The sequence below is a fragment of the Anguilla rostrata genome, chromosome 5 (genome assembly GCF_018555375.3).
Source record: "Anguilla rostrata isolate EN2019 chromosome 5, ASM1855537v3, whole genome shotgun sequence".
Classification (NCBI taxonomy): Eukaryota; Metazoa; Chordata; class Actinopteri; order Anguilliformes; family Anguillidae; genus Anguilla; species Anguilla rostrata.
The window spans coordinates 51113672-51135931 of NC_057937.1; the positions used below are offsets into that span (position 1 = coordinate 51113672).

Consider the following 22260-nt stretch of genomic DNA (forward strand, 5'->3'; position numbering starts at 1 on the left):
ACTTTATTTTTCTTTTAAATCATGTCGAATTGATTGCTTACAGCGCAGTAGGTTTATGGTAAATGATGTGTCATTGTACACTAAAGGGAGTACTGTTGAAAAATCCACAATAGTCCCTTTATAAGAGCTTATGTTCAGGCGGAAAGTGGAGGAATAAGTGATCCTTATGGAGATGTCGTTGTGTCAATCCCAGAATGAATATAGGTGAATTTATAGCACTGACAACCCCTTCAATTACTAGTGACTGTAAAAGAATAAACAACTTGCATTTTTTCATTTTTGTAGAGGTTCATTGGAGCTCTCTCTGCTCACCCCGCCGCAACTTCTAACAACTCCAGGAATTTTATATAACGTTTTAGGGAAACTTTTTAAGTGCAAAAGGTTTATTGCCTTGAAGGCAATGCTCTATTTGAATTATTCATCTTCTCTTTGGTGTAGACAGAATATAGGGATGAAGATGTGACGTAAGGATATGAGTTTCTCAGGAACAAAGGGAATGTAAAAATGAAAGAGAGACAAGAGCCAGGCAGATGTGATGAGATGTTCTGTAAGGGTATCTGTTTTGGTACTCCCTCCCTCCATCCTCTTCTCGTTCTCTGCCGCCCTTCTCTCTCTCTCTCTCTCTCTCTCTCCCTCCCCTCTCCCTCTCTCCATCCTCTCCCTCTCCCCTCAGCCCTGTGTGACTCTTCTGTTCACTAACAGCTTTTCCTACCGCAGCTTGCCCTTCCATTGTAAGTACGAACATTCTATTATCAGCAGAGATTCAATTGATCGATTGTTGTCTGGAATCTTGTTTGAACGATCTGATTTTTGGTGGAGCCTGTTATGTTGTTATGCGTGCTTTGCTATGGATGGGATAAAAGTTGGCATTGCATGTTTTATTTCCGGAAAAAATGTATTTTGATGTAATTTCCAACTTTTGTCTTCACTTCCTAATTTACCCTTGAGGTGCCTCGAGACCTACAGCAAAGTGTAAACAGTTATATATAAATTATGATACAGTACACTTTACACTGACAGCGCATTTTACCCATTTTAGTGTAGTATGAACTGTGTTGGCGTTTAATTCATACTGAAGGTTTTGCGCTGTAAGGTTCAAGTTCAAAGTTGAAGCTATGCTCATTTGCAGAGATTAACAGTTTTAGCAACGCTTTAAATTGACTTGTTTTCAGCCTGAATTACTTTTTCCACCGATTCGCCATTCCATTATCGGCAAAAAATGAAATAAAATAAAATAAAATAAATAAATAAAGTCCAGGCTCTTAAAACACTCGTAAGTGATTGGCTTTCAAGTACTGAACAGGATTTAAGATCTTGTTTTAATGTGTCTTCTGAATTGTGGTATCACCTGTAGCCTATGGCTCTTTGATGGAAGGAAAGCTTTGAGCGGTGGAATTTTTAACACTAACGATACATCTTTTAAGAACTGCATTTCTCATGCTGTTTGGGGAGTTCTGATGGAATCCCTGTATCTGTTCGCGTTCACGTGTGCTAATCACTCTACATTGTTAATTAATGTAAACGCTTTTGCTATCGGATATGGTATATTGGTGCGTTGGTTTTCTTAGGTATTTACACCAGTTTAACATGCGTTTGAACAAATGGGACGATAAGTGGGGACAATGTTTTTCTGATGTCCTGAATTTTATTGAACACTGCACTTGAAGTGGCAAAAACGTGGTAATTCCGTTACGCACATCTGCTACCCATTTAATAACATTTTCGTCATTTTAATCCAGCATTCATTAAATAAGACAAATGGGGCGATGCTGATTAGCTAAAATATATTGTATAGTGTTTCCCTTTTATTTCTGGTGTTTCAGAATATATATTTTTCATAATTAATATTTCATGCATTGTTATTGTTACGCAGGTGAGGTTATGATTAAACAAGCGTATCAAACCATTGCACGTTTTGGGTATTAACACTGTTAAATTATGAACAATCCTTGACACTTGTGTTTCTGTAAAATGTCTTTGAGTTAAACAATTGCATGAATCCAGACAGTGTTTGACTGTTGTCTGGGCAAAAAGGGAGGAAATAGTTACTAAAATATGGCCAAACTATGTACATAGTTTATAACTAATATATTATTTTAAAAGCCTTTATAAATGTAACAAGTGTAATCTGCGCACGTTTCACTCATTTCCTGAATTATTATATTTAAAACACGATAATAAAAAAGGCCTATAATAATCAATTTATAGAAAATCCATTCATCATTGACGATGTCTGTTATTACTGAACTGTCTGCAAATTAAAACACTTGATCCTAATAGAACTGTTTTTTTGTTGTTGATAAGTTACAACTGTTGAGATTTAGCAATTATTTGAATATTATTGACGCTGTTTTTAAAATTTTTTATTTTATTGTTATACGCTACGAAGTATACCTTAGAAACTAGTCAAATGATGGTAAATGCTGTGTGATTTCTAAAAATGTCATCTGGAAATATTAAAATAAAAATTTGAAAAACAAAATATGCTTTATCCACAATTGAATAGACGATAAAAACGATCTTATTCAAAAGCCTTGAGTGCATGTCAGTGACTTTAGTTGGCCCTGAAATAGTCTAGCAATTGCATTAAGCTTGTGTCCCCTGTTTTTATCGTAATGCTCTAGAATTGTTGTTTCTCTAATAGTGACGTGCTTGATGACTTGTGTCAAGCTCTCCATCACACTTTGATTCCTATTCATGCGACCGAGCAGTTCCCTCAAGCTCACACGAGGACAGACCCAGGAGCGTTAAGCTTCCTTTATCTTCGCTGTTAATCCTTCGTAAAAGAAAAGAAAAAAGCACAAGGCGGCCAGTGTGCTTTTCGAACACCTCACGCTTCGTCGTTAGTCTTCATCGCTGTGTAGAACATTTATTCGAATAGAGTTGATGTCTGGTAGTGCTAACTACTATATAGCGTAGTCATCTGACAGAACACACGATTTATTGATTTTTTTTCCAGTAGCTTATCTCTGATGCGGTTCATTCCTTTCGCTGCACGTAGTGTTACAAATAAGACATTTTCTTTGCACGGTACAAGTTTGATGTTGTAACAATTGCTCTTTGTTTATTTCGTGTTAGTTGTTGACTGCCATCGTCACAGCCGACTGTAACTTTTTGTATTATCAAAGGCAATAACACACCACATCAGTACGAACCTGTGCGTGAACTTTAGCTCATCCGGCGTTTAAGGCATATTTTTAAAATTATTTTGAATTTAGGTCAGCATGATCGTTCGTCGTCAATCGTGTCTAATTTAAGTAGCTTTCAAATACGTTTCCTTTTTAGTATTCTTTTTATGTTGTTTCCTCTCTTTGCTGTATTCACCCTGATCTCTGTTGCTCCTTCTCGTCTACACAAGCGTCCTCCACCGCCCCCCCCCCCCCCTCTCTCTCTCTCTCTCTCTCTCTCTCTCTTTCTTCCCTCTCTTGTCTGGGAGGGGAAGCCCTGCCTCCCCGCCTTCCTCAGATCAATGCCCTGGCCACTCACTTTCTGATGTTGCACGACGGGAAATGCTTTGAATACTTGCGACATGGCCGCTCACATTGATTGCCAAGATTGACAGCAGTAACCATCGCTTCCCTTGTGTTTCAGAGAGAAGGGAGATAAATAAGATAGACAATAACAAAAGCTCCTCGCAGTTTTGACAGTTAAACTTCTACGAAAGATCGGGAGTCTTTCTCCATGGCCAGTGGAACAACCAATAGACTTTAGTTTATTTTTCCCTCTTGCAGTGATCTTTTTTGAAATTATAATAACCCAAACGGGATATCGTAAGGACCTGCATTTGGCTTTGCTTGACTGGCTACAACAAGGTAACCGCAAACGATCGGAGTCCGCTGTTTCGTGGTTTGATGCCGCATTTACTGGTAGCCTACTACGTTTTGTTGATACAGTTTTTTTGTGCTTCGTAACAGTATTGACAGTCATCGCTGTCAATAAGCTGATTTGTTCTGTGTGCGTGTTCTCTTGCTTGGGCAACTGACATTTGAATACATTAGGCTACTGTTAGCTACATTAAATGTTATTTTACTTTTTCGAATTAGGCAATATTCTTTTTATAATTTATAGCGTTTCGCCAGAGACGTTCAACAGTAGCTTGTATCGTGTAACAATAAAAGTAATGCCTCTTATATGAACATATGGCATGGTTTCGATCATGGAAAACGTGATGATTTAGGCTATTAGACTACTTCTGTTGTAGCCCCTGTATTTAGAGTAGGCTACTGATAAGTGCGACTTACATAAAAGTGTACAGAAGTTCGAATATTCACGTTCTTCGTGTATTGAACGTGAAATGCGGCTACCCCATGTTTCCTTCAGATATTTTCGTAAATGTCTTCTGTTCTGTACTACATTTATGCAGTTCACACGTAACGCGCCACTTGAACGTTGTCTTGGGTAGGCTATGGTTTGTTTTCATAATGTCGCCACCAACATTAATAATATCATAAAAGTTGGCTTTTATGTTGCCGTGCATTAGGGGTTCTATTGCTTGCTCAATGTCTTGTTTCTATGGGGAAGCAATTTCACTTTTGTCCACAAAGCGGTACTATTCATCGACTGACGTGCGTATCACTAGGTATCCAACTCCAAGTGTAAACGGATTTGAGGCTTTAAAAAGTTTCTTTGAAGTTTTAAGTGTGTTGTATTTTCTTTATTTTGAAGACGTTTTAATTTAAAGAGGTTGGTATTTAGAGTTTGGCTCATGGGAAAGGCATCGTAACAATCAAAGGGAAAATTTGGAATCTCCTTTGCCTCGCTTATAGCTTGGGAATTCTCTCGGACTTAACTTTCGCCGGAGGTCACGCAAATTGACCTTAAAAGAATGCATTAGCCATAAATTAAAATAAACCCCTCATCCAAAACCTGATCCAGTGAGAGACAATACACGACCTGGACAAACCAGGCTTCCTTCGCGAGCCGACCAAACGGTGCGCGGTGCTGGGGAAGAGGGAACTTGACAGTAAGTAAACTACTCTGTAATGCGGAATTCTGTTCCGGGGGAATTATTTGATTGCCTTTGCCATATTTATTACTTCCATTGGATGAAAGACAGATTGGAAATATTTCAGCCACAGTGGAAGAAAGGACTGTATAATAGTGATGAAATTTAAATATTTAAACTTGCTTTGTGCGTCATTTTGGCAACTTGTAAAATGTTGATAGGCTTGCTGCGCGAAAAATTGGATTCTGCTTTTTGATATATATATATATATATATACACACACACACACACACCACACATTTATGTGTTAAATTGGAGCCAAGGAGGTGATTGAGCAAGATGATTTTTAAACAAGATGCTTTTCTAGATCCATCAATATATTAGTTCAGTGTAATGTGTTCATTTGATTTAAAAAAAAGATATGTTTCGGGAAGAAAATTTCCAGGCTTCCCGAGACGTTAAAAACACGATTTGGTGTGATGGGGGGTATTAAGAGGACAAAACGAGCGCAGTTTAAGTGAACTTGCCTGGTGAACCGAGATAGCTCATCATTTTAAGGGTGTTTCTCAAAATTAGACGCACACATTTTAGATAACGCATGTTTACTACTGCTGCAAGTGTAGCGATAACGTTTTAATAAGCAATATTGTGAACGCTGCAGGAGACGGGAGTTAATGGACATATGTTAAAACCGCAGGAGAAGAAATGTGAGTGATCAGGACAATTCACTCCAAATAGTGGAACAGATTAAGAAAATATATACTATATGCTTACTGTCGTATATGTTAGTACATTAACCGCTGATAGTCTATGTATTCCGGCATATCTTTATTAAACGGTATACTGTAGAGGCAATTTTGTTCATTCAACTTAGCATTTTCGCACCTAACCTCAAAAACCAGTACAATAGCATATTGTTCCAAGTAATAGCCGGACTCTGAAACCTTAATTAAACGCAGCTTAACTTTTCTCATATATTTTTTCCTAAATAATGTCCAGTCAGTAGTATAACTCAGTGTCTTATAATACATTCTTGTCTTAAGTGAGAAGGGCTGTTTGAAAAACAATCCTCTGGCTTGTCCCTCTGTTGGGTTGAAGTTGATCCCGTAATGGTATTTTGTTTTGAACAGTTGCTGTTAGCTGTGAGTGGAAGTTCCCTCATAAGGTAAGGTGGCACTGGTGTCCAATGGAAGTCCAAATGGCACATTTATAATTAGACTGCCAATTCAGCACATTGTCCCGATTGCTATACAGGGATATGCAGCACTGTCTGGGATTTCAATAGAGGAGACTTTATTCACTCTCGGCCAGTTAGACACAGCCCGCGCGGATGGGTTGAGAGAGTAGGAGAAGGGAGTCTATTGATATCCACTGGACGACTGTTTCACAGCGCATTCTAAATAAGAATGCGGGGCATTAATGCGCTTGTACTTCCATAATCAGCTTTGTCTTTCTCTGTGCACTTTTACTTCTTTTTGTGTTTATTTTTCTTCTCTGCATTTAATGTAAAAAAAAACAAAAACATGACAAATAATGTAGTAAAACAGCTGTAAGTCATTGACGCAGACAAACATTTTTCATGATAAAAAAATACATTCGCATAAACATAGCTGCATGGCAACGCGGCAAACAATTTCTAAGCAAAGAAAAAAAGAAGAAATGATGACACTGGACTTATTCTTATGTGCTGTCTTACCCCCCTTAAAAAAAGAAAAAGGAAACTGCGCATAGTGGTGTGTAATTTTGAAACACACACACACCACACAAGAAGAGAAGAAATCTATGGTTGACTTTTTCATGAAAGTTGAACCTTGTCATTTTTATTTTACTTTGGTATCCTATTGTGCATTGTCTGATATTAACACACAATCTATTCATTAAGAGTTTAGAATTATTTTCTTAATTTTATAATATAATTATTTTGTAAAAAATAAAATAAAAAAGTAATCACAATCTAGAGTTTCAATTTTTAATAATATAAATATATAATGCATTAGTAGTTGATCTTACCTCCTCACATACGAATGAAAGAACACGCAAGTGTGTGTGTGTGTGTGCGTGTGCGTGTGTGTGCGCGCGTATATCGCATTTTCCTTGTTCAGTCTGGACGTATAAAATATGTCACGCTGGTTGACACATATGGTGGCAGTAAGTTTAGAGAATTGGGACACCATTTAGCCATACTGAAACCGCATGCTCCGCAGGCCGCGCTTGCGCGTGCTGGCTGATTTGTTTAAACGCATACCCCACCTAAAGCCAAGACGAGCGACTCTTGTCTTCTGCGCTCCATTTTGTAAAACTTTATATATGTAACTTAATTAATTTGACTAACGTTAATCACCAAACGAAACAAAAAGTAATAACCATTATTTCACTAGTGGCTTCAAAAAAAGAACAAAACACTACTTCACATAAACGCTGAATATATTATTTGTGTCTGACGCTGACAGTTTTCTTTCAACTCCTTTCGAACGCGCCATAGTCTACTGAAAACACCTTTGCCGTTGTAATTCTTTATAATGCATGCGTCCAGTAGTCACATTTTATGTTATTACGATTATATACTAATGCAGCTATTTTGTTGTTTTATTTTAGACATTTAAAAATAGTTTTAAGTCCCTTGTTTTCTTGGAAAATATTTTGCTGTCATAGTGATAGAAGTGTATTAAAGTGTATATGGAAGTGTAACAGTCATTCATAGACAACTTGGACTGTTATCTGTGTACTTCTCATTATGAAATTGTCATTTCATTATAGATGTCATTTCATGATAGATGTCATGTGAAGTCTGCTATCTTCCTTCCTCAATACAGTGTCATTCAGCCTTGGACAAATTCTTTTTAATGCTTTTAAGATCACAGTGTGATAACATGTAGCCTAACAAGATGAGAAATTAATTATTTCATGTCTGGCTGTTTTAGCTAAATAGTAGGTTTTAGCATTTTTTCTCAGTTATTTTGTGCCTTGCATGTTATACATGTTGACGAGCATTGTCGGGCTGGGCGGTGGGGTGGGGTTTATGTCTGTTTAAAGCTAATTGAATGTTGAGTCCTTCTCCTGGGACCTCCAGTGCCTGGCTGGCTGTAGTGGAATGGATCATCAGCTCAAAATTCAGGCATTAACTGAACTCTAAATAATTCAATAATAATAATCAAATAATTTCAATTGACTGTGTGGAAGACTTGGTCTGCTTACTGTGTGTTCTGACGGTCCTCTGTTTTATGTGATCACGCTGTTACCTCTGAAATAACACAGCCTCATTTTACTATTGAAAATGAAATATGTGTATGATTTGGGGAGGGGGGCGTACTGTTCATATATATGTTTTAACTGACAGCATACAGCGCAAAGCGTGTCTGTCTTTGATGTGCTCGGTGTGTTACAGGTGCCAGGTTCTTTTACGAATCATTTATTCTTGTGGTGAACAATTTTACTGCATTGAACTATTATTTCATGATGGGTAATTATAATGAGTTTAGAGAATGTCTTTTATACTTTCAGCTATGATATTATACGTGAAAGCATGTCTCAGTTTTTCCATTTTTAAAACAAACTTGAGAGTTGAGAGACAGTGTGATGTTAACTTAAAATGAGTGGGTAACCTTTGGACATATGGTCCAGAGTAGTTTCTGGGCAGCAGTGTTCTTTTTGAAGTTTTTTTTTCTTCTTAGCAATTAGTAGAAATGTTTATTTGCAATAACGATGAACAAGACATATAATATTATTTGAAGTGAATGTTAATGCTGCACAGTGCTGCTGTGAATTTTAGTTTTTTACTGTATCTTACTGTATCTACTGCATTTAGAAATGCAAAGAAAGGTATTTTCATTGTAACAAGGCTGACATGTATGCTCTAATCCTTTGGCATTTAATGAAATTGAATCATCGGTTGCGTTTCTGACAAATTCATGTTGTTCTGCGTTGTTACTTTTGTCTGGACGATGCTGTATATGTTAGAATTTTGTGGAGAAGTGTGCATGCTTGTAGGTACAAATCTAAAGCCTGGCTCTGCTGTAGCAATTTTATCCATTGCTAATTTCCATGCCAAACGGAATATTTTCCATCAAAATCATATTACAAGCCATTACATTTCACAGTGTCCATGAAAAAGTACAACGTCTCCCTTAGCTGCGACAGCAGGACTGTGAATTCAGCACACAGAGAACAGCCTTTCTCAGTGTGCTTTTTTCCATTCTCCTTTTGTGACATTTGGACGTCTCCTGTTAGAGTGTTTTAGGAAGTGCTGTTCATAACATTGTGCCGTAACATGTTTCTGCTATCGAGTAACAATGTGCGGTTTTGACAGGATTTGTTTTGACATAAAAAGATGCGTCTGAAACCCGGGGATGTAAAATATGAGGTGAATCCCATCGGGCATGCCGACGTGGGTAGGCGTGCGCGCCACTGCCGATGCCGCAGCAATGCAGGGTTACGCACATCTCTTAGGCCGCAGAATTTCAGTCACCTTTAAAGACTGTCAGAACACCTCTCTCTCTCTCTCTCTCTCTCTCTCTCTCTGTGTTTGCTTGAGATTTCTGAACCCATACGAAACCAAAATGGAAAGCTGCTCTTTTAGATTTTTCAAAAAAAAATACATTTTTGTTTATGATATTTTACAGTATGCGCCTATGGGCAAAAGATGACAAAAAAGGTTGCAATCAACTTCAGAAATGAGGAAATGGAAATTATTGTCTATTCATAAATAATATCAGGATTGGCCTTCTTGACAAGAAACCGTAAATTTTTTCCCCCTGCTTAATATCGGTAGAATTAGCACAGTGCTCCTGAGTATGAAAGGATAAGGGAAGAGGAAGGGACGTGTGTGTGTGTGGTAAAAAGGTGGCTGTTTGTTCTGGTGCTGTTCTGCTCTGCGTGTTTGAGGTTTTTCTGGAGCGCGGGCAGGCCGATCCCCAGTGATAAACAAGATGCAAGCAGGTAAACAACAGCAGGTCTGGTAAAGGTGGAGGGGGGTAGAGCAGAAGTGGGGGAGGACAGTCCGGGTAATGAATGTGATGAAACACATGTTGTGACATCTGTCTTTATTAGTGTTAGCTAATTTGCAGCGGAATATCTCAACAATGATCAAAACCCACGGTGACATGCTAGTCAGGAGCCTCTCTTTTGTGGCGACTGGAAACATCAGAAGTTTTTGCCACATGTATTATTCAATCAATCCAGCACCTTTGATTTTGTTGCGATTTTTTTTAAACCCAGCGTTCTGAAAGAAGACAGTAGACGCAGATACGCTAATTCTGTCCAGTTTTGTGCAACAGTCAGTCAAGTGAAGGTTTACAGTTCTGTCATTTCAAGGAGTTTTAATGCATTAAATAATTAAAAAAAAAAGTTTTAATACCACCATAAATTATTGTGGAGCCAGAGGCAGCAGAGTTGTGAAGTCCGCTCCTGTGTAATTTTAGAAAATGAGAAGTTTTCTAGGCAATGTACCATATGTATATTTATTATTTGTGGTTATAACCAGGCTAATCAAGCCACTGCTACAGGCTGCTTTTGCTGTTCTGTATTTGGTACATTGTGCTGATTGCTGTTTATAATTACAATTTTTATTAACAATGAATTATTATTATTATTATTATTATTAGTAGTAGTAGTAGTATTTCTAAGAGTATGTGATTTTACATTTTGAATTTGATATATTAATATAGTGAATTTCTGAATAAACGGTTTTTATTTATTATTTATGTATTTGTTTGTTTGTGCTGGAGAATTTAAACCCTTCTGTCACTGGCCCATCCTTGCGTCCTGCGTGTGGCTCCTCCGAAATATTGATGAAGTGGAGGGTTTGACTGAGACTTAATCTACACACAATAGGGACAAGGGGGGTGCCATTGCAGCACAATGCAAGAACGAACAAAGTGCTTTATTCAGCAGGGCCAGAGCCATGAATCACTTCTCATCCACCGTGGAAATATTTTGAAATAAGCAAATAAATGAATCGTGTTCGTACAAAATAATAATTGGCTGATGGACATGTACAAATAGACATTTAACTTTAGTCTTAAGTATTCTTTCCACATTGCAAGTACAAATTAGCCAGCCTATACTTATCTGAGGCTTAACAACACGCCCAAATTGCAGTCTTGCTGCAGTAAAAAAGAGCTCCGGTCTTGAGCACACGAGGACTCGTAGCCGAGCTCCACTGTTCACCATGTCCTCTCACCGCAGGGCAAGCTCAAATGGATTGTTTCTTTTCAAGGGCAGTTATTGTTTTTTTTTTTTTTTTCTTCTTCTTCTCCCTCGCTTTCTTCGTGAGCTCGGAGCCAGATTTCTCCCTGTCTAAGTATAGAAAATTGAACATACGTTTTTCATCTTGCGCTCACTTTTGTAAATGGAGATTGCAACCTTTTTCTCGATGTTGGAAAGAAAAAAAAAATGCCAGCACCTGTGGCCCCGTTGCAGAATGTGAAATAACTGGAAGAGATCATTGCAGTGACTGAATTTACTCCGACTCAAGCCATCCCCTGTTACAGAAACTCAGGCACAATCGAAACACTCTATCCCACAACTGACCATGTGCAAGTTGTCACATAAACAAATAAAAATATTTTTTGTGGTACTGTTTGAATCTCTTTAAATGTCGGTTATAATTTCTGCCTCTTAAAATCTTGTTAAAGTAAATTAATGGAAAAAATAAAATAATGCAGTGGTGATCACTGCTGTTAATTAAGTCACCCCACACTGATTTGCTTATTGTAAGCCTTTAAAAGAAGTCAAAAGGATTTCCTTCTCATTGTGTGACTGCTACTTGAAAGAAAAGCAGGAAACATTCGGGTTATGATGAAATTTGTATTATTATTAGTGGATTCTATCACAATATGCTGTTCTCAATATGTGATTTAATTGGCCGTTTCTCTTGTTCCGGAACACATTATGCATAATTAAGCGAGCCTTAAGCAGCACAGCCCTGGTGGCTTTTGTTAAACGGCCTCTGTTGAATCTGCAAATGTAAGCGAATGTAAATTTAATCCAAGGTGCCGTGTTTTCCTTTTTTTTTTCTTTTTTTTTTTTGCGTGTGGATTCTCTAATCAGTGTAATCAGGTAATGGAATTAGTGCTTTTTATTGTTTTTTTTATGAATCGGATGATTCAAGATCTGAGCAGTGGATATGAAGATATCAAAGTGCCGCCTGCAGTCCTGCAGTAATTAAAACGCAGTGGTTTTGAGCCCAGCACTTAAGTTTGTGCTCATGCACTGTGGCAGTGTCACCTAGTTTCTACTCTGTGTGTTGTGTGTGTGATGGTGTGCGTGTGATGCGGTGTGTGTGCATGTGTGTGTGTGATGCGTGTGGTGTGTGTGTGTGGTGTGCATGTGTGTGTGTGTGTGCGCGTGTGTGTGTGTGTGTGTGAGTGTGTGAGTGTGCACGTGTGTGTGTGAGTGAGTGTGTGTGTGCGTGTGTGTGTGTGTGAGTGAGTGTGTGAGTGTGCACGTGTGTGTGTGTGTGCGCGTGTGTGTGTGCAGGCGGCGGGCGGTTGACTCCTGCATGCTTCTCCAAATACACTTATAATTTTGTACAAATGTTTATGCCAGTCCACGCTCTGCTGTGGAGAGTTTGCCTGCCGGCCAAAACCATTTCAAGACAAAGTTAGTTTTCTTTAGCTAACCTCTCATTCTGGCCTCTCCTGTGTTTTTCTATTATTCATTTTTTATTTTTGCCTCCAAAAAGAAAAGTCATTTAGCACAACACTTTTCATTCTTTTGTCATTTATTGATCTTTGTAAAATGACAATAGTGATACTACTTCAAAATATCAGTCTTCGTATTATTAGTTTCCTGCTATATAAAGGTATTCATAACTGCTCATCATCAGCGCTTTTGATTGGCACTGCAAGTGACAGAAGACAAGCCCTCTGCCTCACCTCGCCCCACCCACAATTTGCATGAATAATTAACTTCGAGCTGACCCTGTGTGAGGATTGCGGGGGTCAGCAGCGTCCTGGTGGAGCTGTGGCCGTTGTTTTGTTCTGTTCTCGTGAGGCCCGTCCGGCCTCTGCGCCCGGGCTCAGAAGACGTGGTGTTGGGTTTTTTTTGGGCGAGAATGAGGGAGGGAGCGAGGGCCCCAGACGTTCTTAGCGGCTCTCGGCCTCTGATCTCTCGACTGGCCCTGAAAAGAGCCCTGCTGGTGGGCCCGCTGCAGCGAGCTGCCCTGGGGATACCCCCCGGGAGACCCACAGGCACAGGCCACTCTGGCCACACTTACATTACAGTAGACTGAGCCGATGTGGCTGGCTTGTTTCAGGGTCCCTGCCCTGGTAACCGATCTTAAATGAGGACAACCGTGTCGGTGTGGCCTCAGATGGTAGCGGTCATGTGGCAATGGCTCGGCTGGCTTCATACATCCCTCAGTGGTGTGTGTGTGTGTATGTGTGTGTGCGTGTGGGAAATGGCAACATTTCGCAATTGTTAAATGTTCGGAAGGCTTTGACATAATCAAAGGCAATGTGACATTTCAGCTATACATAAATAAGAATCTGCGAAAAGTAGAAAGATGAGTAATTTATTTAGCATATGACAACTAACTGGCTTGATACATACTCCCCGCTGACATACTGTGACACCAACATAGTTTCAATTGTTCTCTGCACTTAAGAAACAAAATTAGCTAAAAATAATTGCTGTCACGACACCGTGTTTGTTTAAATGGAAATCAGCCAGAGGAACAGATCTCTTCGCTCTCTTAAGCACGCTGATGATTGGCAGCCATTGTTAAGCGTCACAGTGTCCCTTCGGCTTGTCGAAAATGAATCTGGGATTTTATCTGTGAGTGATTTGGTTGGTGAATACCTTTTAAAGAGGAATTCCAGTCAAAATGTATTGTATCTTTTAAATGTTTATATTACTTTGCAAGGTTATGCTGCAGTTATGGCTGGTCTTGTTATGCCATAGCTGTATTGTATGGGCTTGCATGGATTTGTTTGTGTACACATATCTTAGATTTGCATTTTTTAAGCTTGAACCTTTCATTTCAGACATGTCACTTCCTGTTCTATACCCATACCAATGAATTGTCATTGTGGTTGTTATTGCCTGCATGATACTGTATCTTGCCATGATGGCCTTCTTTGGGATGAGAGCACTTCACAAATTATTGTCTGTTTGTCTGTCTGTGTCGATCAGTTAACCTGTCTAGATTTCCGTCCCTCGAATATTCTCTCCCATGTCACGCTCATTCCACTGAAAACCCTGAGCCTTCTTGGGCATTGATGAACTTTCACGAGCCTTCGTGGTAATGTCTGAACGTCCCCCTTCGACGTGGCCACACACTGATTCGAAACGAGCCAGATATTGGAGTCTTGACAGCTGAGCTGCCATCTTCCTGTACGATCTGTCATGAGACGCGAAATACGCTCCGAAGCTTCTGGGAGTGGAGGCCGGCCTGCAAGTCACATTTGGCCTCTGAATGATGTGAGCGTCTGACGTGTAGCATGTAGCGTGTAGCGCCCGGCGCGTAGCCCCGGAGGCCGCATCGCAGATGCGTTTTCCTCCTTTCTCTCTCTCTCTCCTCTCCATCCTCTCTTGTCTTCATCCGCTACAAAACTGTCACCATATGATAGATCGCAAACTTTATTGCATGTAGAAGTGACTCGGGGGTCACTAATTGATATAACATGATTTGGCGCCGAGATTTACAAGGTGACTCCCAACACTGAGGATCCGAGATCCGATTTGTGATGGAAAGCAGTTTCTCCCTCGCTCTCTCTTATGGCTTTTCAGTGTGTCCTGCTTCCATTTTTCCACAGACAGGAAGCCAGATAAATGAACAATTACAACAATTAGGTCCCGCTGACCCAAAAGCAACATCTGCTGATCCCCCCAAACGCTGCAGGTCCTTACAGGGGTATCATTCTGTGTGTGTGGTCCTCGGACCGTCTGACTGGGGAATATTTGGAGGAAGAGCGTTTCGCATTTAGGATATTTTTGTTGGCGGACGAGGACGGCGTAGGTAGACGCGAGGCGAGGGGAAACTCCGCCGTTGTGTCAGGACGTTTTTCTCTTCGCGCGGCGAGCGTGCGTAGCGAGTGTAGCGGCTCGCTGGGTCGCTCGCGCGCTGACAGCCGACGGGCCGCCGCCGGGCCCCGGCGCACGGATCACGGATCACGTTGAGGACCGGCGGCGTCCTCTCAGGGATAATTACGCCGCGCCCTCGCAGAGACCCTGACGGGGCCGCCGTGGGTTACCCCTGCCGCTGCCTGCCTGCCGAAAAAAACCTCCTACACAACACGGTGATGACCGTCACCGAGAGAGAGAGAGAGAGAGGGAGGGAGAGAGAGAGAACCTGAATAGGCAAAAACAAAAAAGATAAATAGAGGGAGAGAAAGTGAAAAAGAAAAAGGGAGGAGTGAGAAAAAAGAGGAGGGGAGAGCAAGAGAGAAGGTGAGGGGAGAGTTAGAAAGGAAGAAAGGAAGGGGGAGAAAAGGAGAGAGGGAGCGACAGGCTCAGAGAAAGGCCAGCCAAACCCTTAAGAGCGGCGGAGGCCTGTTCTTCTCTGGGAAATTTCAATCAAGGGGAAAACAAAAGGGGCTTCAGACCTCTGAGAGAAACTTTCGAGCCGCCCGGAGAGCGAGGGCAGATGGGAAAACCCGTCCAAGATGCAGATGGGCGCTGACGTCGACTCATATCCCCCCGCAGAAACGCTGATGGGGTACATAAACAGGAGCAGTTTGTGAAGCGTGATGGATTTTTGGTCCATGTTTTGTGCATCTGTGGGGACTCAGAACTAAGTTCATGCAGCACTGACTGTGAGCACCGCCAGAGAGCCACTGCTCAGATTAGGAATAAGCTCAAAGGCGTTGGGCGTTGGGGTCATTGCTGAATTATGACCCTCCATTTAGTCTGCTGCCTACTCAATAATGACTTTTGGATTCAGGACAGAAAGTAAAGAGCTGGATGACAGACACTCAAGCTCTCCTGCCGTCGTGCTCAGATTTTTGCTGTCCTGCCGATGTCTCGTGTGTTAAAGCGGCTTTAACAATGAGCAGAAAACACAGTGATCTGAACATCATTTCCTCTGTGCTCAGTCTGAGCGACAGACAGCATCCCCCTCTCATATTAAAGTGTCCTGCAACTATTTCATTTGCTGAGAAGGCACACTGTAGCCTGTGTTTTTTTTCTTTGTTCTTGGTCCTCCTCTCTGATGTTTCACGTATTTATGAGCTGCAAAAATTGTATTTTCACTGAGGATATTGTCAAAATGAAAGGTTCAACAGTGACAGGGAGAAACAGGTTGTGTGTGGCTGGAAACATAACGCTACCTTAACTGGCCTTCATATTAACAAGGTGAGACCACCTTGACTCTGTTTTGGCCTTATCCTTTGTCCACATCAGTGCTATTGTGCCCTTTCGTGTGTCCTTGCCGTTTCACACTAAAAGCCATACAAAATGAGAGGAACATCAATGCCTTTCTTCTTGTATCTCTTGAGGCTTTTTTTACAGGGCACTTTCTTCCTGGTCGTTCACAAGCCGTTTAGCACGATGGCTGTGCCACACACCCTTCCTCAGAAAGATGCGCTCTGACAGTTTGGGAAACAAGGTGATGTTTTCACCCACCCAGGAAGTGTCATCTGCCTGCCCCATGGGGGAGAGTGAACCAGGGCAGAGAACCCATCTCCCTCTCCATCTCTCTGTCTCTCTCTCTCTGTGTCCATCTCTCTGTCTCTCTCTCTCTGTCTCCATCTCTCGGTCTCTCTCTCTCTGTCTCCATCTCTCTGTCTCTGTCCCTCTCTCCTTTCTCCCCTCTCTCTCCCCCTCCCTCTCGGCCTTTGTGATCCGCAGCGAGGAGCTGGTGGTGAGAGGGTTGGGAGCCTGTCCTGTAATAATGTTAGCCGCACACTCGCATATGGGCGAAAGCGAGAAGGCTTCCTGAAAGCAGGCCGGGAAACGATATGGAAAAGCTGGGAGATATTAAGGCAGAATTGGATTCCCCCCGCAGCCCTGTGTGGAAATTGGGAACGCGCGATGCCAAAAACACATTAAAGTGACAGAAAGCGAGGGGGGGGGGGGGGACGCCACAGCGGTTAAGTTATGACAGCAGCTAAGCTGAAGACACTCCTCCCGCTCCGGAGCGCGGCTTTTGTTTCCTGGTCTTGCTGATTATTTATAGTGACGCCACGGAGGTTTTTTTTTGCGGGCCTGCCTTTGGGGGCCGTGCGTCAGTGGGAAACGGCGGCGGCGGGGTTCTCACCGGGGGCGGAGCGAGTTGTGTGCGGCTGCTGGCTCCTCCCCCAGCCCTCGTAACGTCTGTGACGCGCGCGCGTGCCTTCTGCTTTCTGTGTGTACTGCACGCCTGCTGCATGCAGCCGCGCGTGCCTCTGTGAGAGGGCGCCCAGAGAAAAGGGTTTGCTTTATTTTTTTCCCCTCTCTGAAAACAGCAGTCAGACGCTTCCCAGCATGCCCTGGGGCAGGCCCGTGGTAGTGAGATGTCTGAGGGTCTGAGGGCCGGCAGTCTGAGCCCTGCTCGTAGCGAGGGCTGAAGATAATGGTGTCAGTGTTGCCGGGAGTCCGCTGATGAATCGGCTCCAGTGAGTGTGACCTGCTGGGAACGGCATCCATGACAGCACACAGTCACAGACAGACAGACAGACAGACGCGGGACGGCGACACCCGGGCGGGCGGTGCAGGCGGAAATAACCGCACCAACTTCCTTCCCTCTCGGGAGCTGCCGTGACTTCTCCCTCGAGCCCTCCTGCCGTCAGCGCTTCCTGAATACAATCCGCCCCAGAACTCCCTTTTTTCCCCTCCTCCCCGTGAGCCGCTCTGCCGCCATCCCACCGCATGCCGGCCGTAGGAGGCCGGGGGAAACAGTCCACACTTTGAGTTACAGTGGAGGGCAGGGAACTGCAGAGAAATCACAGCACACCGGAGCCTTAGCTTCATGGGCTTGCTGTTAGCGTTTCTTTTCAAAATGGGGGGAAAAAAAAGAAATATCATAATGCATGCAGACCGGGAGGAGCATTCTCTCAATACAAGGTGACGCCGTGCCTGCCTGGCAGTCACCCGGCTCTGAAAATGCACTCTATACGAGCAGATCTCCTGTTTATAGGATTTATGCGGGGTTTGGGTCACGCCAGTTATACGCTATGGAAAATGGAGAGTCAGCATACAATGTACATATGTAATATATATGTCAGGATACAAAGAGTCATGCATGGCAGTGTGTGAATACTAGCTCTTCAGTTGCATTGCGTCACCTGTCGTCTTACTCTTGAATTGTGTTTGATTGTTTTATCTGTCAGATGGTAAGAGATATAATGTAATGTAATTACACTGTAATGTAAAGCAGTGTGCCTACAATACATTACATTAAGCTATTTAACAGCTGATCTTATCCACAGTGACTTACAATCAATATATACAGCTAGATATTTGCTGAGGCAGTTCAGGTTAAGAACCTTTCTCAGGCTTACGACAGCAGTGACCTACCTGGAACTCAAACCTACAACCTTTGAGTTACAAGCCCAGTTCCCACACCATTATACTGCACGGCCTACCTGCTTAATGGTGATCACTAACTGTAAAAAGTGTTCAGAATGACTTGCATGAATAGTGTGAGCATCATGCTGTAATAACAGCAAAGCTTCTCCACAGACTATAGTTAGAAAACCTCCCCCTGCCCAAAGATAGCTTTTCTAGTGTGCGGTCATAAAATCCTTTTTTTTTCAGATTTTGGCTAATGAAGTTGCCCTGTATCAGTCAAACGTGTAGCCGAGAGACCTCACACTGCACTCACAACAAGCCTTTTTTAAAATCCTAACATCATCTTTAGATTTTTGGGAACTGTTCATGCGATGAGAAGGGCGGCCGTATGTTTGCAATATAACTTTTTTTTTTTTTTGAATGGGATGAAATGGAAAAAAAAAAAAACTTGATGTGCTGAAATGATGGAGAGGCTTTGTGGTTTTGCCTCCCTTGCATTCTCCCATGAGCCTCTTTGACGATGTGAACGCACAGCCACTCCGGCACACGCCACACACCCACGCGTGGCGCGCGCGCACACACACACACACACAGCGGTGTGCTTCTGCTGAGCCCTGCTGTAAATGTGCTGGAACCCAGAAACTCAGAAGGGGGTCTTTTTCTGGCAGGGCTTCAGCCACACCAGTCTTTTTTTTTTTTTTTTGAGGATTTTTTTTTCTTCTTCTTTTTTTCAGGAAGCTGCAGTGGTGTGCTTTTGGACCGGTGTTGAAAAGCACTCGCAGTGCAGGGCCCTTTATCTGGAGAGAGGCAGAAATTATAATGCAGAATAAACCGTAGTCCCAGAGCCATCTGCTTTTGCACTCAAGGTTTCTGTATGAAAGCGGGCCACTGTAACCAAACGTGTATCCCCATACTTTGGAAGCAGGAAACCCACGGCTGCATTCCCTCCTCTTACTCACCGGAGGAACAACCAGATCTCCGTGGTAACTCATCGCTAGCTATTTTGTAGGGACGCTTCATAAATAAGATCTATGTCCCAACTGTAATGGAATGTTGGTGGACACTATTACCCATCAGCACTTGAGCTTTGGTTATTATTATTATTATTCATATTAATATTAATGTTAATATTAATATGAATAGTAATAAATGCATGTATATATACATTTACAGTGAAATGAGATACCATGAAAACTCACAGTGAGAATTGCTAACGTATGGCGTGCACCTGGTTCATGCACAGAACATACAGCCAGTTTACGCTAGAACATACTTACCACACGTTGGCCTTGCTGGAGTGGGTGTCTTCGTTGAAAACGTTAGGAGGGATGGGCCTCCCATCCTGCACCCCCAGCCCCCCCCCAGCCCCCCCTGAATGAATCCAAATTTATTGGTCGACATCAACAGGGTGGAGGGATGCGTGCGGCTGCCAGCTCAGAGAGAGGCTACTAATTAAACTGTCATCATTATCAACTTGCGGTCAGTGCTCATCCTCAAAGCCCGGCTCTCTCGCAATGAATGCGCGACCAGTGGATCCTCGGGGGCTGCGCTGTGCTGAATTAGAGCGAGAGACAGACCCGGAGGAGGAACGTGCTGCGGAGAAGCTTTTTTTCCCCCCGCGTTTTTTTGGCAGATGTTTCGGAGGCACACTGCCATCCCCACTAAGGTTTAAACAATTACAGAACTTCAGAAGGAGAGGGAGAAACTTAGCTAACTCTGGAAGAGACATTGCTTTTGACTTGCCCAATAAACACTGGGGGGGACACAGTGGACCCACACGTGTAGAAGCCTCTGGTGATTTAAACCAAGTAAGCAGTTTTGAACGACTGCGCTTCGACACAGCAATTGTTCATCAGTCCGCTGTAGAAGACGGCTCTTAATACAGCATTTCTGCGGCGCGATAATCCGAGTGATGCGGCCTCCTTGAAGGTTCCTGGCATAACCGTTTATTAGAGCTTAATTACAGCCCTGGGATTGGAGGGGAGGTGACTCTGATTGGGGCAGTTTTGTGCAAGCGGAAAAACGGATGAATATTAAAACTCCTGTTACATGTTAGAGCCTAGAGCCAAAAAACTGAGGCAAGCATAAATGTATGTGGGGTTTGGACGTGGCGCGCGAGTCGGCCAGACGGGCCGTGCAACCACATGCGCTGATATCATCTCTGCTGCAGACTTCATCGCAGGGTTTTTCAGCGGCCGCTATTGGGCAGAAAAGCCACAGAGAGAGGCCTGTCCATTAATGCGGCCTCCCAGGAGCCTGGCGGCTGCCTCTTTTCGGCAGAGCGCCGTGGAGGGAAGACTTGCTCACTGAAGGAATTTGTCCAGCTGATTTAGCGAGGTTTAAAATCTGTCCCGAGGTGCTTGATCAGGAAGAAAAAAGGGAAGATGTAGCGAGTGTGAATCGTGTTTTTGCATGCTATCAGCCTGGCATGCAGGAGTAACGCAGTGGACTTTTACGGCAAATTGAACACAAAGCCGTCAGGAATGTGTAAGTAAGCCAAGCGTTTGCCCCCGTGCTCGCTTCTTCAAAACTCGGGAAGTATCACACGTTCTGAACTTCAAAGAACGCACTGTTTAAGCACAAAGGTAAAGGTTCGTACTGTTCACAGAATTTTTCGACAGGAAGATAAATATTAATTTATCTTTCTTTCTACATCACAGACTTCTACCACACAGATTAATGGGTTAGCCTCATTATATGAAGTTATTTTTTGGTGGGTGCCTTCTCTTTAGATATGAAATAAACAACTAGGCTCCTGGATTTTACAATTTCACAACTGACTTCCTCTTTAAAATGCCGGTGGCGAACCTGCCAATTATTGCCTTTGATTTCAAAAGCACAAGTTTTAGCTCTGAAAGGTATTCATAAAGAAAGTTCAATTGCATCAGTATTCGTGGCAAAAGGGCATTTGCCATTCAGCGAACAAAAGTGTAATTTTTCCAATTTCAACAATTTACTGCAATGTTGAAGTGTTGTTTTAATCAATAAAAACCCGACGGTGTGAAGTTGGAAGAAACTCGGATAATTGATACTAGTTGAACATTTTGTGTTTATTTAAAAACATACTTTCAGCTTTAATAAATTTGGCTGCTATCAGCCTTGGAATTCTTTCAGCCTAAACACATGGTGCTCGTGGAGTAAACTTGCATTAAAAAGATTTACATGCTTTTAGATTTTTGTATGAGACCGGATTTTTATCTAGTACGTAACGGCTATTCTGTGTAAAGAGTTGCTTTTATTGATGCGTGTGTCTGAATCAAGCGGATACGCAGACAGTGCATGAAGACTCTCCTCTTCAGGCTGTATCTAGGCTATCTCAACTCTAACCCTCCTTTCAAACCCTTTATTATTATTTGATGTGTTTCCAGGCACATCTGATATGTTAGTTTTTCGTATTTGACTGTGTTAACAGCATAGCTGATTCTAAGCGCTTATTGTTACACTGTTATTAGCCCAAAAAGTCCAGGAAATAACTTTAAAATGCGTTTCTGTTGTGCTGCGGCTCTTATTAACCTAGTTGAATGCGCGTATGCACTTCATTTTGTAATTCTCTCCGGACAAGAGCATCTGCTAGGCGGATGTAATTTATTGTTGTGCAGGTGCACGCTGTCCGGAAACCGGGGTGGCTCGTGGGTGCTGGATACCAGCGGTCAGAATGTCCTGCGGCATGTTTTTCGGTGTCATGCAGAACACGGAGAGCCTCATGCCAGAAGCCCCAGCTTGGGTGTCCGGCTTTCTATTTTTGCTTATTTGCTTTCTGTGTTTCGTTTGGACTGGCCGCTCAAAGCGCGCACCCTGCTCAGAGATATGTATTTATATGTAATGTAATACATACGCAAAAAAAAAAAACGAAATCCCAGCGAACAGTAGTGGTAGCAGAGGTTTTC

General features: G+C 42.4%; 1 protein-coding gene across 28 annotated transcripts in view; it reads left to right on the forward strand.

Annotated features, from left to right (window-relative positions):
• Nucleotides 1-22260, forward strand: part of LOC135255600 (transcription factor SOX-6-like) — a 200877-nt gene that overhangs the window by 8896 nt on the left and 169721 nt on the right. For 6 of the 28 annotated variants that reach the window (XM_064336988.1, XM_064336995.1, XM_064337002.1 and 3 more), the window contains exon 1: nt 3462-3812. The exons of 5 other annotated variants lie outside the window; for them this stretch is intronic. The gene's annotated coding sequence lies outside the window, so the exon portion shown is untranslated. Of the gene's footprint in view, nt 1-712; nt 732-3461; nt 3813-4091; nt 4964-5038; nt 5653-6075; nt 6111-20719; nt 20861-22260 lie in introns of those variants that run through there. 17 more of the 28 variants (XM_064336983.1, XM_064336993.1, XM_064336997.1 and 14 more) reach the window with 9 other exon arrangements.